Source organism: Apostichopus japonicus, chromosome 6 (assembly GCF_037975245.1).
Source record: "Apostichopus japonicus isolate 1M-3 chromosome 6, ASM3797524v1, whole genome shotgun sequence".
Lineage (NCBI taxonomy): Eukaryota > Metazoa > Echinodermata > Holothuroidea > Aspidochirotida > Stichopodidae > Apostichopus > Apostichopus japonicus.
Genome location: NC_092566.1, coordinates 1802454 through 1823942, shown reverse-complemented (window position 1 = coordinate 1823942; position 21489 = coordinate 1802454). Strand labels below are relative to the sequence as shown.

General features: G+C 37.7%; 1 protein-coding gene across 9 annotated transcripts in view; it reads right to left on the bottom strand.

The window, feature by feature from the left end:
• The window catches only part of LOC139968622 (uncharacterized), a 71951-nt gene that overhangs the window by 45598 nt on the left and 4864 nt on the right, over positions 1 to 21489 (bottom strand). For 8 of the 9 annotated variants that reach the window (XM_071972803.1, XM_071972809.1, XM_071972800.1 and 5 more), the window contains exons 2-3: positions 18153 to 18243; positions 15985 to 17005 (exon numbers count right to left, since the gene is read on the bottom strand). The gene's annotated coding sequence lies outside the window, so the exon portion shown is untranslated. Of the gene's footprint in view, positions 1 to 15984; positions 17006 to 17670; positions 17958 to 18152; positions 18244 to 21489 lie in introns of those variants that run through there. The other variant, XM_071972802.1, reaches the window with a different exon arrangement.

The following is a 21489-nucleotide window of genomic DNA, read 5'->3' as shown; positions in this document are numbered from 1 at the left end:
CAAAGGTGGTACATACATCACTATTGGTGGTTGCTAGGCATTCTAGTGCATGCAGTTTATCATGTATCACTGCTTCTCTCCATTATTGACTGAATATCTCATACATGCGTTATTTGCATATTCATTAAATGTTTTAACTACATAGTATATACAATTATCTCTCATTAAAAAATTCACATTGTTAGTAAAAGTTTTACATTTGTAAATTTTATGACTTTTTAAGGTAAAATATTAAGGAGTCAGCTACTGGGCAAAAGAAAAGTGTGTAAATCTTTAAACTACACTGTAACAAGAATTGAACAACAAGCTTGAAAATATGGGTGGGGAAGGGGGGGGGGGAGGTGTTAGGCAGGAATCAGACCAATTACAGGGATGTACACTTTCACAAGTGAAAACCATTGCTCTGAAAAATATTTAATAGGGAATGGAGGGCCTACCCCTATCCTACCACCTACCCCATCCCCAAGATGGTGGTTGAGGCCACTTTGTTTAACAGTTTGCTATGAGATACCAACTCATTCTTTGATCCCCTCTGTCAAACCTCTCACCTCTAAGGATATGAATAAGTGCAAACTTGGTTGGTGAACAACAAAGATAAAAGCAAGACATTTAAACCATAAGTAGGTCCATAATCAAGAGCTTAAAGTTAAATTTAATCTTTGACCTCCATCATATGAGTCAGTGGATTGCATGATGACAAATCTTCAATACCCAAAGGCCCCTAGCGCCACTTCTGATCCATGTTGAAAAATATTACCTGTATCAAACATCAAAATGAAATCCCTCCTCTTCCTGGATATTAAGCCGCCACGGACTTAATACCAAACTACTTCAGAATATGAAAACTTGATCACTTCGTCACTGTTCTAGCACAGGTGATCAAGCAATTTATTACATAATAAATCAGTTCTAATTAGGTAACTGACAAAATGGAATCTCTTTGAGCTAATTATGGCAATGTGCAGCTATCAATGGCAGCCTCTTGTGTTGGCAGATTTGTACAACAGTACTATCTGCAATTAGACATCAAAAACGGGAAAACTACTTTAGTACCCTCCAACAATTACTAACTTCCCCCTCATTAGCCCCCAGGGAACATAAACTGTCAAATGTAAGTTCACTCTGCAAGCTAAAATGCCAGATCCATTTAGCAATGACTTCCTACCTACCTTAGAGATTTGCTAATATTACTGACTGCTCATGACACATACGCTTAGTCTGTGAAGTAGTAGGACCAGTAACTTACCACTAGCTATGAAAAGTTAAGACCGTAAAAAATGAGTAAGATAATTATGAGGATAAATAACATACACCACAATGCAGACTTGATTAGATGTACTCATTCGTATTCCATTTGTAATCGCGCTCATGGATCTGTACCTATACTTTGTCTTAGAGGTATTTTGAAGAATAGAATAAGGGATGTGCCCACGCTGGGCGGCACTGGACGGCCCCGCCCAGCACTAAAAATTACCGCCCAGCACTGTCTTAAAAATCGTGAATCCCGCCCAGCACTATTTTCATCAAAAATCGCGACATTCCTAACAATATATTCAACATAAATTGGGCCTAGCCTATGCCAAAATCATACAGACTAATAATGCATCAGTTACGCATGCGAGAAACATTACTTACGGCTCTCAATCGGTCCCTTGTAAAATCTCTTTGAAACAAAACTAATAACTTTTAGCAGGTACGTAATATATTTCACTAAAAAAAAAAATGTAAATTGTTAGCCAAACTAGTACTTGTGTATGTGCTTAAAAAAAAGCTACACAAGTGCCAGCATTTGGCATCCGAGCACCTTCAAAAATTGAAAAATTTCCCAAAGACCCCTCCCCCAGGACGACGTTCAGTATACCCGGCACTCAGGAAATCCTGGGCACATCCCTGAGTATGGATAATGCAAAACTAAGTGCTGGTACTTGATCATAATGGTACTCATACCAAGGGGAATTCTACTTGTACTTGCTGTTGTACTCACACTATCAAGTCGACCAACAGGTTATAGAATTAAACAAAATACATGATTAAAGTATAAGCTTGTTAATGAATAATTTGCACCACTCATAATTTCCAAGCCATGGGGTAATATTCACATATAACTAGATATCTCTCAGTCTAACTAAAGAGATCTGGGAGGTTATAAACATTTATTTTACGCATTCTTTAATAAGGGATTAATTAAAACATTAAATGAAATACAGAAAATATAGCATCACAAAACAAAGTGATGTTAATATTTCTTGCTTCAATACCGATCTTTAACGGTCGTAGATCTTAGTGTGATCTTTTTGGTGGTCTATTAGGTAATCAAAGATAAGAAGTTTCAAGGACCCAGCTAGCCTTTATCCTTCGCTGAGCAATCCAGGATGGTGTACTGTATATACCAGATCTAGAGTGGTTGTGCATGATTTCAACGCATAACGCATGTCGATGTAATGATGTAATGCTACCTTAACTGTGACATGAATATAGAAGCTTCATGATCAGTTCCATACACACCTCATGATGTAATCTGCATATATTTAAATATCATTAACAACTTATTAACACTCACTTGGAGATAGAGTCACAAGCTGTAGCTCTCCCAGACAGACACTTTTTTGGAGCATGCATGAAAACACTTTGTATATCTACACTTAGATATATAGTCCCACATGAGTGAAGTGTGATAAACTATAGAATGTAAGAGGCATGTTGCAAAAGCTATAGCTCACATGTGTATTCCATTAATTGCAACAGCTATAACTCACATGTGAATGCCAGAGTTGCAACAGCTATAGCTCACATGTGTATTCCAGAGTTGCAACAGCTATAGCACACATGTGTATTCCAGAGTTGTAACAGCTAACTCACATGTGTATTGCAGAGTTGCAACAGCTATAGTTCACATGTGTATTCCAGAGTTGCAACAGCTAGCTCTACATGTGTATTCCAGAGTTGCAACAGCTATAGTTCACATGTGTATTCCAGAGTTGCAACAGCTAGCTCACATGTGTATTCCAGAGTCATACTATAAAGTACAATAGACGCATCCTCTGGTCAGTTGTATCTTGTTCTCTGAAAACACTCACAAAAGTTCTTTCCAAAGGCAACCACCAAAGGCTGTCATAAAATGTTCTTTTCTGTGGCTTGGATCCTTCAAGTGTTATCTCATATACCACTGTCCTATGCTAACTGGCAAAACAGAATGAAGATGGAAGTGCCTTAGTTGAATTAATTCACTCAGGAGGAGTATAGTTCAACTCAACAAAACAGCCTGTGCGGTCAGCTGAAGCAACAATAGCAACAAACTGGGTGAGATTTTTCCCTCTGAATTGCTCCTTGGTGCAACAACAATCCATTTACAGACCAGACAACTTCCTCCCCCCTAACAACAAAAGATTAGGCCAGTGCACTATTCATTAACTGTGATGGTTTGACCACAGAGAGTACATAAATATCCATGACTCAAAGCTGGGACAATTGTCCATCAACTGAGGAGAAATAAAATCCTTATAAATACTGGCAGGAGACCCACTGTACAGTAGTACAATAGTTCTTGAAGCAATACTCTTAGAAAAGTGATCAGTAAACAGATATACACATGTATACAAGTTTAGATCACTACAGTACTAGCATATATACACAGTAGGTTACTCAGATTTTAAAGTAAACTGTCAAAATGGGATCATCAAAAACAACAAATTTCTGCCCGAAACAAATAAAAACTTCAAATTATACACTTGCACACAGTTGTTATAACACCTTTAGTGATGTTCATATATTGTGGAATAATTTATAATATTATTAGTCTCTTTGTCATCCATCCAAACATAGGTTTTTCCTTCAGAATTTGGCACTGCCTTTCCTTAAAATCATCCTCTGAAAAAATTGAACTGCAAAATAGTAAAAATTAATATCTAAAACAATGGCTTGAGGTATCCTCTTACACAATGTAGGCCTCCTCTTCAAAGCTTCCTCCCCGTGCCCTCCCCCTCCCCCCCCGCCTATTCAAAAGAGTACCTGATCCCAGATGTACCTACAATTTCCAACAATTGTATCGTCCCTTCCCCCTTCCCCGCCCCCTTCTCTGAAACGTTTATATCTTATTTTAATTGGAAACAGATAGTTGCAAAGAATACAGGATACTGTAAATAGCGCACCCAGACTTTTACGATATGTGATGAAGGAATGGACTAGAAATTCAGTATGTACTGTACTTACAGTTACCAGCTGCATGGTTACATGTATACAAGAGGAACGCAAAAATGGTATGCTTTTGTTTAAATAAAATATTCTTTGAAGGCTAGTCCTTAAATGCCACCCACGACGAGTTTAACCGTTGATGGAAATTTAATAGACGTAGAGAGGATCCTGATGAAGTTTTCTTTTGACCGCAATGGGACAAGCAAAGTAAATTCCAATCCAAGAATTCTGAGCTCTCTAAGCATGCACTTGCCGCAATCTGTCCCCATCTTGAACTGTCCCTGCTATATAGAGGCTCTCTATCAAACCAATGTCAAGTTTACAATTTACTATTCGGAGAAAAGACAAATTATGATTCATACTATTTTCCTTTTGCCAAATTTGTACCAAAAGAGGTTGTGTTACAAGCTCCACACATAATGAACTGTCATTGTCAGAAGAATGAATATTATTGTCATAAATACTACAGTGATATACTTCACAAGTTCACAGACATGAAACTATACAATAAAGCATGTTATTAATTATTTTGTCATTTAAATGAAATACATAACACAATTTCCAAGACAATTGTTTGGTCCAAAAGTGATGAGATGCTAAAACTGATTCCAAGCAGTTGTTCAAATCAGTTGTTCATAGTATACTTCGAACCATCGAGATTTGGACCATCCAAATTATTCTCAGACAGCTGAAAGTATTTCATACTAGATACTTACTGTATGAACAATAGTAAAATAATTCTCAATGCGTGAATTATTTTAAAGGCATTGAAGATTCGCCCCAAACTGGGTGCCGCCCTCTGAAAAAGTTAACTTTCTGTGTGTGTATTTTCTGGGATCGATGGTGGTGTCTAACACTTCTGTTACACCTCGTTCGAAACTAGGTCAGATTACCGGCATGCAGACGTTTCTTTGTGCGCGAGTCTTCAGTCCCGGTGTGCAGGGACCCAGACAACAAGGGCAGGAGGTGCAGAGGACATGGCCCCTCATCATTTTCATCGCACTGATATTCATGCTGACATGCATGGTGCCACCAGAGAAAATAAGGTTTGAATCCCACTGAACACTGGTCAGGGTTAGGGATATAGGGACTCCTGGCCTTAAAGGAGCACTCCAGAGATTTTGGATATTTTCAAGGTGAATATCATAAAAACTCAAAAGTTGGACAGCTACATATAGAAACATTACCAGCTCATTATTTAGTTACTTTTGTTTTGTTTTTTGGAAAATGACGATATCAAGACTAAAATTATGCATGTATACAATCATATCATATTACTTTAATACAGAGCTACTGTACCGTACTGTACTGCCTAATTGAGGTGACTGATAACAGTATCCTTGGTAAATCTTTCAACAAATATATATTAAATATCAACAAATACATTATGGTGTTTAATTTTTCACACATGAATATTTTTAATTGCATCTCTTCTCTTGTTTTTCCCCTAAAATGATCAGGATGTAACCAAATAGATTAGCAAAACTATCCCGGAACACTCCAGTTTCTGACCTTCGAGAATGTTGTTATACGGAAACATATAGCCGTGAGTCAGACAGTAGTTTTACCCACAAAAAGTTCAACTTTGTTCCAGCATTGAATCCAGCAATCACTCACAATCCATGCGAAGATTGTTCTTGTGGACACTTCCTGCCTGCATCCATCAGCTGATAACATCTTCTTTAGCAGGGCTATATATTTCTGACCACACAGGGCGACGGCCCTTCTTAGCCAAGCAAAACGGAAATCAGACACCAGCAGTCCAATAACTTGGACAGCATTGACAGTTGCTGGACATGTGCCTCTCCATAAAACTGGAAGAATTCACCAAAAATGCCCACTCCCACAGCCCCCCTTTGCCTGAAAAATTGATATACAATTTGTTTTCTAGTTTGGCCGGATCACATCTTAGACTAGCAACCAACATTGGAGCCTTTTCGTTTTGTAAAAACAACATTTTTAAAAACAATCAAGTCCAAGTTGAGTTTCTTAGTTAATACTTTAAATTTGTTATCTCCGTTTGACCTCTGATAACGTTTGACCCCAATAAATTTATGTTGTTGTCATCATTGCAGGAGAGACTCATGTAAATTTTATAATAGATTTATCAATATCATTATTGAGCTATGTGTATTTTCTACTACCTACCTAGAGTTAGTTTGAACTTTGTTTAAGTTGACCTCAAGTGATCTTTGACCTCCACCAAACAGCATATAGACATTTTAAACACCATAAGAACAACAAGCTGCAGTAATGTATACCATAAACCTTGTTCCCAAATTACAAATATTTTATCAAGCTTTTCACATCTTGACCTCTGCATCATTAAAACGACCTGTCTGCCCACTTAAAATGTCAGTTAATATTCTTGTACTATAACAGTAATTTAACTGAATAACATGTCAAGCATGCTATCTGTATATGCTGTTTTGACAAGCTAGGTTTGTCACATACACACGCATACATGCACACACACGCATACATGCACACACGCACAGACACACGTACGGATTTTAAATTTAGGTTTAATACTTGCCTGCTTACAGCAAGTTTCGTTTATTCCTTCTTTTTTTTCTTTTTTTTATCCATTTTTTTTTCTTTTTCTTCTTTTTTTCTTTCCCCCACCCCACCCCCCCCCCCCACAACATATATATGCAACGTATGTAGCGAATACAGAGAGTTATGGAATGTGAAAGTAAGTGTATCATTAAACCCTCATGGGCTTATCTAGTGATACATTCCCTGTACATAGAGTACACAAATAACTTACAAAAAAGATTTAAGAAAAGAACTAAGAAAAAGAGAAGGCTAAGGAAGAAGAAGAAGATGAGAAAGAAAGAGGAACCTCAATCTCAGTATAAGTTGAAGTAAAATCTCTTTAATTTGTATTTAAACGAAATTCGGGAAGGTTGTGATCTGATATTAAGCAGCAAAGAATTCCATGTGATGCTTGTACGATGACGAAGGCTATATTTTCCTACATTGGTGTGAATGCGATTAGGGTGTAAAATTTGTATGTGTCCTGTGTTATAATTGTGACTGGCATGGTTGTGAACAAGGAAATTGTCGAAAGCAGGTGGGACCTGTCCATGAATAAGCTCTACAAGAAAAATTTGGCTACATTTACATTTACTAAATACATTTATTAATGAGTTATCTGAAAGGTTAACTTCTACTGAGGCTGCTGAAGCACAGGGAATTTGATGGAAAGAAACTTACTTGCCACCATAAAGGAGAGTTCATCTGCATGTCACATACCAGAACTAATAAAAAAACAATTAGGGGGTACATACTGTTGAATTTCCCAGAAACACAAGTAACCAACCACATTTACCCTTAGTGCACACTCTGCACTGAATACCACTTCTTTTCATTTCTGTAAACAATATTTACTTTAAAGTGCATGGCGAAATACAAAAGTTATCTTTATTTTTTCCGGGTTCAGCTCTACCCTCCGTCTCCTATGGGGAAATTGCAAGTAAATCACCTGTAACTAATACCATATAGTCACAAACATGTTAGATTAATGAGTTATCTGAAAGGTTAACTTCTACTGAGACTGCTGAAGCACATGGAATTTGATGGAAAGAAACTTACTGCGATATATATGCCACCATAAAGGAGAGTTCATCGGCATGTCACATACCGGGACTAATAAAAAAAATTAGTAGGTACATACCATTGAATTTCCCAGAAACACAAACACACATACAAAGTGTTGATTTTCCTCACCCTTGGCGTGTTGATTTAAATCACGGTAGACAGACGAGAAAGTAAATTATCAAACATATTCCAAGCAACCTCCCTCTCCAGCTGACAATGATGCGAGAAACTACCGTAAGACTTCAGACATTCCTTGTACTTTTTAATATGTAAATATGAATATGAATAAATGGCAACCAATTACTGGTATTACCTCTTGCTGTGGTAGCTAGGTCATTCAAGGTTCCACTACAACTTTCAGAAAGATATAACACATACTGTATAAACTGCCAAAACATGGGGGGGGGGGGGGACATGAAACTTGAAGTACTCCTTTAAAGTGGATGTGATTACCGATTCTTCCAGCTAAATAGCTGTATGATAACATATGCAGGATCTTAAAGTTTGTTCCTGACTCTGCTTAGTTATCTGCATATACAGTCACATGTGCATCCAGCAAATGTTATAGTCTACTGCTCAAAAAGGAAAAAAGTTTGTGAGAGATAAAGCTCCTCTGCTAAAATACTTTTCAAAAAGTGGTTGAACATTGGCAAATTATGAGGCCCTGCTTAAGAGATAACCGGGTTAAAATGGCTTTGCTGAAAAGAGGATTGAGAGGATGGCCTTCAAATTTTTCTTAAATCCATTTAAGAAAACGATCGAGATAGAGATTCACGGTGTTCAGCTTACCTCACACGGACTTAAAATCAAACAAATTTCAGACGGCTTATACCTCCTCTGATTAGGACTTCACAGGCACAAAGAGGATTCATTTGTCATGAATGAGAATGTTGGGAGATAATGCGATTCAGCAAGGGTCTTTCTAGTCCTAAGAAGAGGAGAATTACACAGTTGCATTTTGCGGGAACACAAAAGGCTGTCACATTTGCCGACACACATGAACAGACTTCACTTCAAAAAGATTTACATTCTCAGGAGGAGGCTTAACTAGAGTGGTGATGAAGAAGGCCATATTCTACCCTAGAATCGTCAGGAATAAAATAGCAAACATTTAATTAACTGTGACTTGTAAATTACCAAGCAAATTACTATCAACATATTCCACCATTTTCTTTCGTTTCAGGAGGGGAGAAAATTTCTATGACCTTGGGGAGGGGGTGGAGAAAAGGAAGTGTAATGAAGTGTAATGAAGGATAACATTACTTGATTCCTTGCTCAGAATAACACATATTTAAAGTACAACACTGTTCTTATGGCCAGTTATGAGGAGAGAGGTAGTTATCCCACCCTAAAGCCCCAACACCCCATCATTCCCCACCCCCTTCCCTCCTTTCCCCTACTTATCCATCACATAACATTTGGTGTGCAAAAAGAGAACAAAATATAATAAAATGCCTTTAAAAAGTGCTTTTAGTTTGCATACAGTCACTTGGGCTAGGACAGGAGTCAAAATTCACAACACATTGTACTTCCTTTACATGCTAACTACTTTATTTATCTTCTGGGCCAGCCATACCTCAAGCTTTCAATACTTGACAAAACCAGGTGTTGGTACCATGCATTTTATTAAAAAGCAAAGCACATTATATTCTTCCCCCCCCCCCCCCTCAAAAATAATAATAACAATTATGGCGGTTCTATAGGTATAAAGATCTGCATTCATACTTGATGTTCTTCAGTTTCCCAAGTTAAGACTCTTCATTTATTTACTTTATGATTATATTATCACTAAAAAATTCAGGAATAACAGAACCAAAATTTCTTAAAGCTGCTGATCATGATCTATTTTATTTCCTTTTTGTAATAGTTTGACTTCTTCTCAACATCTTTAGTGGTAAGTTGACACTTGGCTCTTCAATTTGTTTGTCAGGTCACTATAGGTCATCTTTCCCATACCAGACATTTTTAGGGCTGACAACATCAGCCCCTGGGGATATGTTGCTCAGGCTTTTATTGGTCCTATGCAGCTCAGACCTCTTTAAAACTACCAAGAGAGAAAATTACCTTGTTGCTATGGTAATATCTATAACTTTGTAAGTACCACTCACACAGGGTTTTATGGGATTCTTTTCAGATTGTGCTTTTACACTGAGCAGGGAGCTAGCTGTATGTACAGCAAACTGCATTGCAGAGACCTGTAGGGACTGACTGTATGATTGTACAGTGTTCAAGGGTTGGTGTGCATACAACATACAAAATATATAGAAAGAGTGATTCCATGGGTACCACTAGAAATGCAACAGTAAATCAAGTTTATCTAGGACTTAAAGGAAAACATATAATTGTCATAACCCTAAGGGAATGTGAAATACATAGCATTCCCATTCAAATTTAAAGAATTTGTGAATGGATAGAAATGGGGAGACAGGGGCAGGGGGGATGGGGAGGAGGATGGGGAGGAGGATGGGGAGGGGAATGGGAAGGGAGAATAGAAGGAAGATAGGAAGAGGGAAGGAACAAGGAATGAGGGAACAGAGAGATGAAGAGGGGTGAAGGGAGGGGAACTGGCAAACTTGTGAAATGATTGTGATATGATACCGCCCAGCAATGACCAAAATAGACAGACGAAGACAGATCAACAGGTTTGAAATGTTTTGTGTACTTCAGCAACACTCTTAAATTTCATAGCAAAACACATCACTCTTAACTTGTCTCTTTAATATGCATCTAGGTAGGAATCAAATGAAGAAGGATTTTCTGAGCAACTTGCTAGTTGAATTGGGGAACAGTATGAGCCGATGCTGGCTAAGATACAAATGTCTTCTTTTTTTTTGCTTTCTTCTTCTTTTTTCTTACTTTACTGCAAAACACAGTATCACACAAGTACTATACTACAGTAAGTGAATGTAAATGCAATAACTCAACCTTGCCTTTAAAATTTATGATACAAATCATTTGAAGGCGGGTTTTTGCCCCCCCCCCCCCCTACGAACTATTCCTAAATTGATTTACAACGGTTTTCCTTTAATAAAATTGATGAAACAAGTGACCTAAAAGAAGACACATTGAGCTATGCAGTCAAATATATGCCCTGTAGCAAATGACAAATTGTTATTTTACCATAAATTAACAGGGTCATATTTGTGAATTGCTTTTAACTCCACACAGGCACACTTTTTGTATTCACTCTTGTTGCTTTTCCAAATCAGTTTCCTTAAGTCCCCAACCAGGTCATACATGCCCTAAACCACAAATACCATCTCCCACAGACAACAAGTTTAGATTTCACCACCACAGCTTCAGTAAATCTTCTTTTAAAAATAGAATCTTAACACCCTTTAAACATTCTGGTTGCAGATTAGAAAGGATTACAATACTCCAGTGTATTGGTATGTAAGTCCCTGAAGGCTACAAAAGTGAAAATTAGAACAAGATGGCACCCAAAACCTGGTAGTTACCCGCTGATGTTTGTTGGAAAGTTGATAATGAAACCATGGAGCAGTTCCGTCCTAGTCAATCTTTTAGCCTTCTTTATGGTGTGCAGCATTCCATTCTACCAGTAAAACCAGGGAGCTGCTACTGGTAAAACAGAGGTATAACACTGCTACAAGGACAAGAGCTTAAACTTGCATTCACTCTGCTTCATACTACTGTATGGTCCTTTGCCAGTACCGTCTGCTGTGATTAAAACATCTACAGTACGTTGAGTTTACTATTTACCGTTTTTTATCGACAAATTTTTTTTTAGGGAAATACACATGGTGCTACTGTTTATGGTTCCTGTATAAATGTTATTACAATCCCTTGAGAATGCTAATCCCTTGAGAATGATAATCACTACTTACCTCATGAATAAATAGGAAATAGTTTACATTAATGCTCCCACCTCTTTCCTCCCAGATTCCTGGCAAAAAGAGGTTAATCTAGGATCACTTTAGTAAAGATATATAGTATTTCTATTTTGGTGCATTTCTTCCGTAAAAATGGTTTAGATCAAATATTTTCGACTCTCAAGGTCACAATTTTATCCTTCTTCTATTTTTTTCATCAGGACACGATTCATCGGCACACTATAAGATCATTTACGAAACTAATAGATGATTTGCCAATTTGGGCCTTCAATTCATTAGAATAAAATATGTCAACCTAGGACAAGTACATCTAGTTGAACTGGGAAGACTGAGTTTGTTATTTATCAAGTTATATTAAATCAGACAAAGTTTGAATGCATCATGATCAGTGTTACATTGCCATACATAACCTACTTCTGGAGCCCACACTGCTTTCTGACATCCCACGCTTGTGAACAATTCTGGTATGAGGTGACCTTCCACTAACAACTTTTTGGCCAGTTTGTTTCTTTTACAATGATTTATGAAAATACTGGAACAAAGGGCAGGATAATTACCAGTCATAATTTTAGCCATGTCCACAGCAATTCACATAATGGGACAAATATGCTTCCAAGAAAACAGGAACTGCTTTCAGAGGGGAACAAGTGTATATCAATCAGAATAACAAGTTAAGTACCGTTAGTTATCGACCAAGTGCTATAATTGATCAAACAGGTTTTAATATCAATAAACTCAGCCTGTTATCATTTCTTAAACTCAGCGTGCTGTAATTTCTTGAGAACAGTACTTTTATTTTTATTGCCTGGAATTGGCTTGGGATCCCAACCATATACTAGCTGATAATAGCTGTACAGAAACGTTGCCTAACAGAACCACCTAGTACTTCCTAATCAAAGAAATGTCCCACACCAAGGATCCCTCCCCCACCCCCTTCAATACCATATAACCTTCCCATAGGTTACAAAATTTCTACAGTAGTTCATTATAAAGTTACTGTTATTTGCAATGACTTATAATTTGAGAATACCAACATCACTTAACCAATTAAAAACAAACAAACAATTGATTATCTGTAGTATTTTACCCTCAAGATCTTAAATGTTCATGTTATTATGATCTTTCGAAACAGCGACCTACATATATACATGACATGAATATGCAAACAGGATAAGAAGCTTGAAAGCTCACACCTTAGAAACAGCATGGAGTAAGATCATTCAGGCTTGCAAAAACATGACAAATAATACCTAGCTATTCAAGCAGTGATCTGCATTACAGGGGCTGTATAAAGTCTAATACCAACTTACCACCGACAGAAGAAAAGTGTTAATGATGTAGGTTATACATTGAGAGCAATGACATTTCCTGTCCAAATAGCTACAAGGATATGTCAATAATAATCAACCATTTGTAGGTCAAAAATGTCGACGACGTACGTCTGTACGGTATAACACCCATATGTCAAATGGTAGATTAAACTTACCAGACTAAAATCCAAGTTGGTTAGTTGCTATTTGTTTTATTTCAGAGTGAAGTTTAGTACATTCTTGTATTTTGACATATAGTATATTTGTTAAACCCATAGTTTACCAATCGATTTCCAAGTAGCTATTTCCTATTGGGTGGTTTGTGAAGTGTTCTATACTGTACTTCCTCTATCACCTTATATGCATTGAGCAGCAACAAGGGGCAATCCAAATATATTGGAAGTTAAATAGAATGGTCTCAAATGTTCAAATAGAAGAATTCTATGTACAAGTCTATAGTTTAATCAAAGGTTAAATACAATAAGGTTCAATTGGAAATGGTGATAGTAAAATCAGATATTGTTGTTAGATCATTTAAAGGGTGTGAAAACTCACGCACAAAGAACGTCTCATGCCGGTAATCTGACCTAGTTTCGAATGAGGTGTAACAGAAGTGTTAGACACCACCATCGATCCCAGAAAATACACACACAGCTTGCTACCGTCGTTAATTAGACACTAGTGTACAGTCAATGCAATACATGTACAGCTACGGTCAATACCCACAACACAGTGTACATAGCAGCGTGGACATCTCAGGTCTAGATAAAAGATAACAAGGTATTACGTTTCATTACTGTCTGCTTTTTGTAGCAACAAGAAGAAAACGTCATTTACTAGTACGGAAAGTTAACTTTTTCAGAGCGCGGCACACGGTTTGGGGCGAGTCTTCATTGCCTTTAATCCCTTGCATGCCATCTACAAGAAAGATTAGTGACAGCAATATCAATCTGCCCCACATAACAATAAACCAAGCAGCATAACATTGCAAAATGATTTGAATTAATCTGGATCAATTGCCCGGAAGCTGAACAATCATAGCATAAAGTGCTTAGGTGCCTGTCACATAACATGGTGTACCTTCCACCAGATAGCCAGTATCATACGACAGAAAAACACTTGTAAGTGAGACAGTGACCTCGTCATGCTTTAAGGGGTTGGCTGGCCGTGTATAAACTATATACACCTACTCCACTGTAGATGCACAATAGTGCCTAACTGGCCGTGGCTGTTACCACTAAACTCTCCCGTTGCTATGGTTACTCTAAGTTGCTGCTGACTGAATGGGATAGACATGTGCCTAAAAGGCGTATAGTATTCACAAAAGATCTGATACAGGACCACTTGGACTGGGCAGCAAGTTGCTCTGTCCCATACTTTGCTACATAGCAGGGCAAGTAGGTTATGTTGACACTATGACATCACATCCGTTGTCATACACAGAGCAAAGTTACTTTCTTGCAAGAAGCTCTGTGGGGGTTTTACAGATCTACAGACAGCCTGGGTAAGGTCCTTCCATACTGTATGTTGCAACATGATATATTAATGCAATATTACTCACAATATTCTCAGAAAGTACAGTTGCAGGAGGCTCGAAATGTTCATATATATGAGTCCTTGTTCCTGAATAGCAAATTGCTTTTCCTATCTGGTTTAGCAACTTTATAGACTTCACCACTGGCCAGAGGCACAGAGGACAAATAAGAGAATTCGATCCTGACATTCTACAGACACTGACAAACAAGGAAGAATTCAGGGAGGTCAGCTTAGGTTATTGCCCTCATTTCAGGTAGCACACAATGGTCACAAAGTTTTGATTTCTACAGTAAAATATAGATTGATATATATTTCCGTAGTTGTGTATGGAAGCAAAGAATGGACATCGAAAATATTAAAGTACAATATATAGTAAACATCTGAAGATCAAACTGTACTGTACACTTTGTAAACCATTTTGACAAAAAATGCTATTTTGAGGATAACAGCAGATATGTCTTATTATTTACTCTTTCACAACTTTTTATTTTTTCAAGCATTGTCAAACTAAGTTTCTTCATCTCAAAACAAATTCCACATTACAGCCATTCTGACAAAGTCATGTAATATTCTTACATGAATAGACCCATTCCTTCCCCCCACCCTCACTAAAATGCTCTTTTTAAAGAACTAACAAAGAAAGAATGTAAGCCATCGGACTAGCCTTCATTAATGAGGTCTTGAAAACAAGAAACGGAGTGTGGTCAAAATTAGGAAATATGATGCAGATAGGTGTCAATGTTGTACAGTACTTTTCTAGTTTTCTATTAGAGTTACAGTACAGTAAATAAAGGATTCACCAAACTAGATTTCTACTGAATGCGTTCAGAAACTGTCCAAACTTTAATGGTTGTCAGTATAGGCCCCAAATTATAGCACGCTATAATTGCTAGAAGTTTTCAAAAAGTAGTTTCGTGGAGTCTTTACTCTCCAAATTGTTCTCAGACATTGCAGGATCACACAAGAAGACTGAATGTCCCAGTGAAGGCAGTTTCCTCGAAGGTTGTAATAGAAACAAAGTTTTGACCAAAGGTGACCATATTTGAATATCTAGCATTTTGGGGGCCAATACAGCATACCTTTCAGCATTCAAATATTGAAGAGCATCACTAATGAGAGCAAACCTATAACCAGAAATCCCACAAAATACAGTAATAGGAAGGTGTAGGCTGAAATGTATGAAATTATATATGGACAACCCTATAAATAAAGGATATTAAATTTGTGCCAGCCTTCATGTCCCTGACAACACAAACAAAACCAACTGAATATGACTGTCTGAATATGAAAACAATGGTATACATTAGATAGCCATTCTGTAATGGTGTAATCAACAACATACTTGATAAAAGAACTTATACAAACAACCTAGTTCTACCCCCCCCCCCCGGACCCTCTATCTCCATCTTTGTCTCTCTCCCCCTCCCTTTCCTGTTTTATATCATAATTACAATTTTCTTAGTATTATCAAAAAAACTGAAGAAGAATCTTACCAGTAACAAGGTAGGTAAAACATCACAGATTGGACATCGCAGAATGAAATAGCAGAAATACTGTATGGAGAATTTTTTCCAAAGTTTACGCTAAAAATTTCAAGCCAGATTGGACTTTTCAGGAGTCATCACATTGGCAAGTTTCATTCCAGTCGAGTAGTCCTTACCAATCCGAGAATAATGCCAGAATAACGCTCTGTTAGACCACCCCCACTACTTTGGAAAGATTATAGTTGGCAGAAGAGAAAACCTCATTACCAGTTAGTTGCAAAGATGAAAAGACAATCTTGAGCAGAACCCTGCTGCTGACTGAGGACAACAACAGGAGAATCCAGATACCAACTTTTCCAAGATCTACGTACGGCTAAAAATAGATGGGGATTGACTGATCAATGGCTGCTTTCTATAAGTTTAGCTGAGCTATACTTTCCACCAATTTTCCTCACAAAAAAAAAAGAGGTCCAAGTGATAGACAGTCTTCTTCCTTGGAAGCAGACAATATGACTATATGCATTCCACTTTAGATTAGCTAATGTCAACTCCTAGCTTGGTAGTTCCAGGACAATCTAGACCTTCGATATCAGAGCCTCCTCAAGAATATCACAAATATTCAAAACAAACTTACAAGTCTCACAATATCATAGGCGACCGAAGTTGCTTTAAATCGCAGATGGTAAAAATTTCAGCGAGAAAGATCAGGTACAGAAGTTATTGTTGCTATTACTTGGGAGTGATCCTTTCTATTTGTTAACAACTGACTGGTGGAGTTAAGTCAGAAGATGTCTATAGCTCTGTCTCCGATAGAGTTGGTTGAGATGGGAGCAGCTGCTGCCTGAGAGAGCGTGAAATACCAAGGGAGATGAGAATCTGGTAGAAAACTTAGTCTGTTGGGTCCACGATCGTCTGTTGATCTATTAATACAGATTCCTCTGAAGATGATATCATGGTAGCTTTCCTCTGATCATGAGCTGCGAGGGATGTTGCTGCTTCTGTTGTCGGTGTCTGAATATTTCCCAGGGTACTAGGGGTGACGAAATGAAAGAAAACAGAAAGAATGTTCCGTTCGACTTCAAAGAAGAAATTTAAGAATGATAGAGCCACATGAGCAGTAGAGAGAATGACAATCATGCCACCCAAAGTTAGACTACAAGAACCTGCTGAAAAAAGTTCAAGATTATTTCACCTTAAAAATGTTAAGAAAACAAATTACAGACAGTGTATGCATATCACCCACAGTGTTTTTACTGTATATAAAATGTTGAGACTGAAAATTAAATATCTCCATACTTAGGATAAGAAGGACTTTAAAAAGAAATACAATCAATAAGGAAACAAAACATCTGTGTCTTAGTTTTAAAAAAAAATTAAAAATTTTCACATCCATTTTATCAATTTTAATTATATGAGAAAGAAATGCAATTGACAATATAAAACTAGTTAGACTCTATATTACAAAAACTGATGAAGACTTTCTTGATTAACTAGACATTTAAAGACTTTTCCACATGTGAAAAAGACATAATTTCTAGTAGACAAACACACCAAACTGCCAATCGGTTGAAATAATCTCTGTAGCACCAATGCCAATCCCAAGAAGAAAGGTAAATAAAACATGTGGTCTTGTTATCACCGTTGGTACTACCAACGTTGTGTATTCATCGATAAGAAAGCATAAAATCAATTTACTTGCTCTTGTCAGGTTTCTTCTGGTTGCAGAATGATAAAACAGCCCAACACATCGACAGACTTTGTATGACAAATACACACACTATGTGATCCACAAAGCTATATTATATCCAAGCTCCTCTCATATCAGGAAACTTTGGTGTATTATTTTTTTTTATGTTTTTTTTTTGTTGGTGTCTTCTTTAAAGTTCTTCTACACACAGGAAAAATAAACAATGTAAGTCTCCCTGTCAGTGGCAGGTTTCACTGCTGCTCCCATTGACCGCTCTGAGAGGCTAGCATCATCTGTCCTACCTCCCTCATTTAACTAAGAATTGCTCACATACTGAGCATACCAAATGGTCAAATGTCCCGGGTAGAAACCTGCCACTGATTGGCCCGCAGCTCCAAGAGCCCTGCTGTGCAAAAATTTGGCTAGTGCATGTCACATTTTGAAAAGTAGGGTAAATGAAAGGCACTTGAGGCCAAACATGAAGTCTCACCTCTTGAGTTGAGGCAGTTCCTCATAGCTTAAACCATCCTGCTTCTTCTCCCAAACATCAGCATCTTTCCTGGAATCTCAGGATATGATGTCTATGGAAAAACCAAAACAAATCACTGATTTGAAGTTGGCAGATATTATTTAACAGATGCAGCATGCGGGCAGCCATCTTACCTACCGCTGGTGTTAATCCAAGAGACAGTTCTATAAAGCAGTGAATGCATAAACACAATAGTTTCAGGAAAAGCTGGTTTTGTTCTCTTTTTCAAAATTACAAAATTATCAAGTTTGATGACAACTTAGACTTGAAATACCAACTGGTTAATTTACTAAGGTTTACTTCGTTTGAAATGCAAGTGATCACACATGGGCTCCAGGGACCCAGTTTCCACCAGTCGCAATGTTATAATAATAATAATAACAAAGATTTATAATGAGCACGCATCCACCTAGAATGGGGCACTCAAGACACAAAAGCTTGTGGCATAAGGGTGAGTTTTAAGCTTCTTTATAAAGGAGGTAGGAATCACCCCACCAACTCCTGCCCCTACACCCCACCCCCACCCCACCCCACCCTACAAATTATGCAATTTGTACAATGTCTTGCAGGCTGAGGAAACCAGGTAAAACCACAAAACTTACATAAGATATGACCAGCATTGTGTTGAATATTAATTATTAATGTGGCTAATGTGACAGTTAGCCTCCAGGGAGTATTCAACAAACTGTTATCAAGACAAGGGATCTGTCAATTGAAACCTTTAAAGTAAGAGTGAAAGGGGATGCCTTGGGAATGCTTAGCATCATCAACACAAGAGTTCATAGGGTGAGCATCCACCAACCCATCTATTTAATTAGGTCTATATCTACATGAATTATTGGTAACTAGGGATTTGTGCCAGAAACCAAGATGATGAAATATTTCAAACTATCCTCCCTGTTATTGAAATGAGGGAAGGTGTTGTGATGGAGCCATATCTGCAGGATGGTGAGAGGAAGGCTGGAATGCGGGTGGGGGCATGGGGGAGGGGTATGGTTGACCAGAACAACTGACGTGCAGATGCGGTGTAGCTAAGGTGAACGGAAGATTATAAATGTACATTGGTTCAATGATAAAGCTTGGGAGAAAGGCTATATATGAACCAACAGAGAACAAATCTCATTAAATGCCCCAAGTTTCATTTATTTCTGATTAAAAGCAAGCAAGGAATTTGTTTTGATGACAACAGAAAAAGGGAGTGATCTTTGTGCTTAATATTTCAGTTGAAATTGTTTTACTGAAGGAATAACATGGACTTGTACCAATGCAAGTTCTTAAACCAAGGTACTGTTATGTGTGCCGTATCTGGGATACCATTTGGCCACTTACAGTAGCCAAAGAAAGACAAGAGTTATTGGTCATTTTGCTCCTTGTCTTTATGTATCATGTGCTCCTCAATCATGCATGTCTAGTATTTCTATCATGAATTAATGTATCAATATAGACTATAATAGCTGCATGGGTACTTTTTGGAGAAAAGTCACCACAATTTCAGAGTCTGGGATTGAAAAAATGCAAACTTTAATTTCCACAGAACACCTGTTCTGTGACCATGTGATCATGCTGACAGTACTGTATATTCTTGGAGGACAAAATGACAGTTCTAATTTACAGGTCATCAGTAATATAATGCCCCCAAAATATGCTAGAAAGTAAGATAATTGGTCACCACATGCTCAAATTGCAACATAGGTTTTGCCAGCCATGCACTCTTCAATTAGTTTCACAGACTGAGACATTTAATCGTCTATTCTAACAATACTAAATGTCTCAGAAATAATTTTGACGACCAGAACCCGCTCCAGAAAAGTACTTCTGGAAACTTCCAGCAACTGTAAATAGGTTTAACAACCCACACATTGTAAACTCAGAACAAAGCACACCAAACCAGAACCACCCCTCACTCAATGCTGGTATTCAAAGGAATTAAATGCCAAACTACTCTAAAAATCAAATTTGTGTTCCCTTTGTGAAAGAGGATTAGCTTCTGTTCATGGCATACCGACACCTATTAAAATACTTTGTACAAAAAGGATTCTTTCTGTTAGATGTGATCAAGGGATAGAGGCTCCATAGGAGGGTGAAGGCCTCTATAGACAGTGCAATAGTAGGTGAAAAGAAAAGAGGTTTACTAAGGTTCTCTGCACTTAATATTTACACAATGCATTAAAGACCATAATATTCTTTGATTATTGTAAAGCTATCTTAAGAAAAGTGTTACTTTAGTGCCCATCCTATTGTACAGTACAGTACATGCAGACAGTGTTGAGAATTGACCGACCAAATGGCATAAGTACTGCCAATTGTTTGAGGCAGCTCGTCTGAGCCTATTTTGACGTGGCTCTCGTAACTTAAAATAGACAGGACAGGAAATAAGATACACAGTAATTATGTACAGTAGACATGAACGTAGATAAACAGTAGATACAGTAGACAGGAATGTAGATAAACAGTACTTAGTTACAGTAGACAGGAATGTATATAAACAGAACTTAGTTACAGCAGATAGGAATGTATATAAACAGTACTTAGTTACAGTAGACAGGAATGTACAACAGTAGGTACAGCAGAAAAACAGTAGGTACAGTAGACAGAGGCATAGATAAACAGTAGAAACAGTAGACAGGAATGTGAAAGGTACAGCAGGCAGGAACGAAGACAAACAGTAGATACAGCAGACAGGAACGTAGACAAACAGTAGGTACAGTAGATAGGAATGTAGACAAACAGTAGGTACAGTAGACAGGAATGTATACAGTAGGTACAGCAGACAAACAGTAGGTACAGTAGACAGGGGCATAGATAAACAGTAGAAACAGTAGACAGGAATGTGAAAGGTACAGCAGGCAGGAACGAAGACAAACAGTAGATACAGCAGACAGGAACGTAGACAAACAGTAGGTACAGTATACAGGAATGTAGACAAACAGTAGGTACAGTAGACAGGAGCATTAATAAACTGTAGGTACAGCAGACAGGAACGTAGACAAACAGTAGGTACAGTAGACAGGAATGTAGACAAACAGTAGGTACAGTAGACAGGAATGTAGGTAAACAGAAGGTACAGTAGACAGAGCATAGATAAACTGGAGGTACAGTAGACAGGAATGTAGATAAACAGTAGGTACAGTGGACAGGAACGTAGATAAACAGTACTCAGGTACAGTAGACAAACAGTAGGTACAGTAGACAGTCCTGAGCATAGATTCACAGTAGGTACAGTAGATAGGAGCATAGATAAACAGTAGGTACAGCATACAGGAATGTAGACAAACAGTAGGTACAGTAGACAGGAATG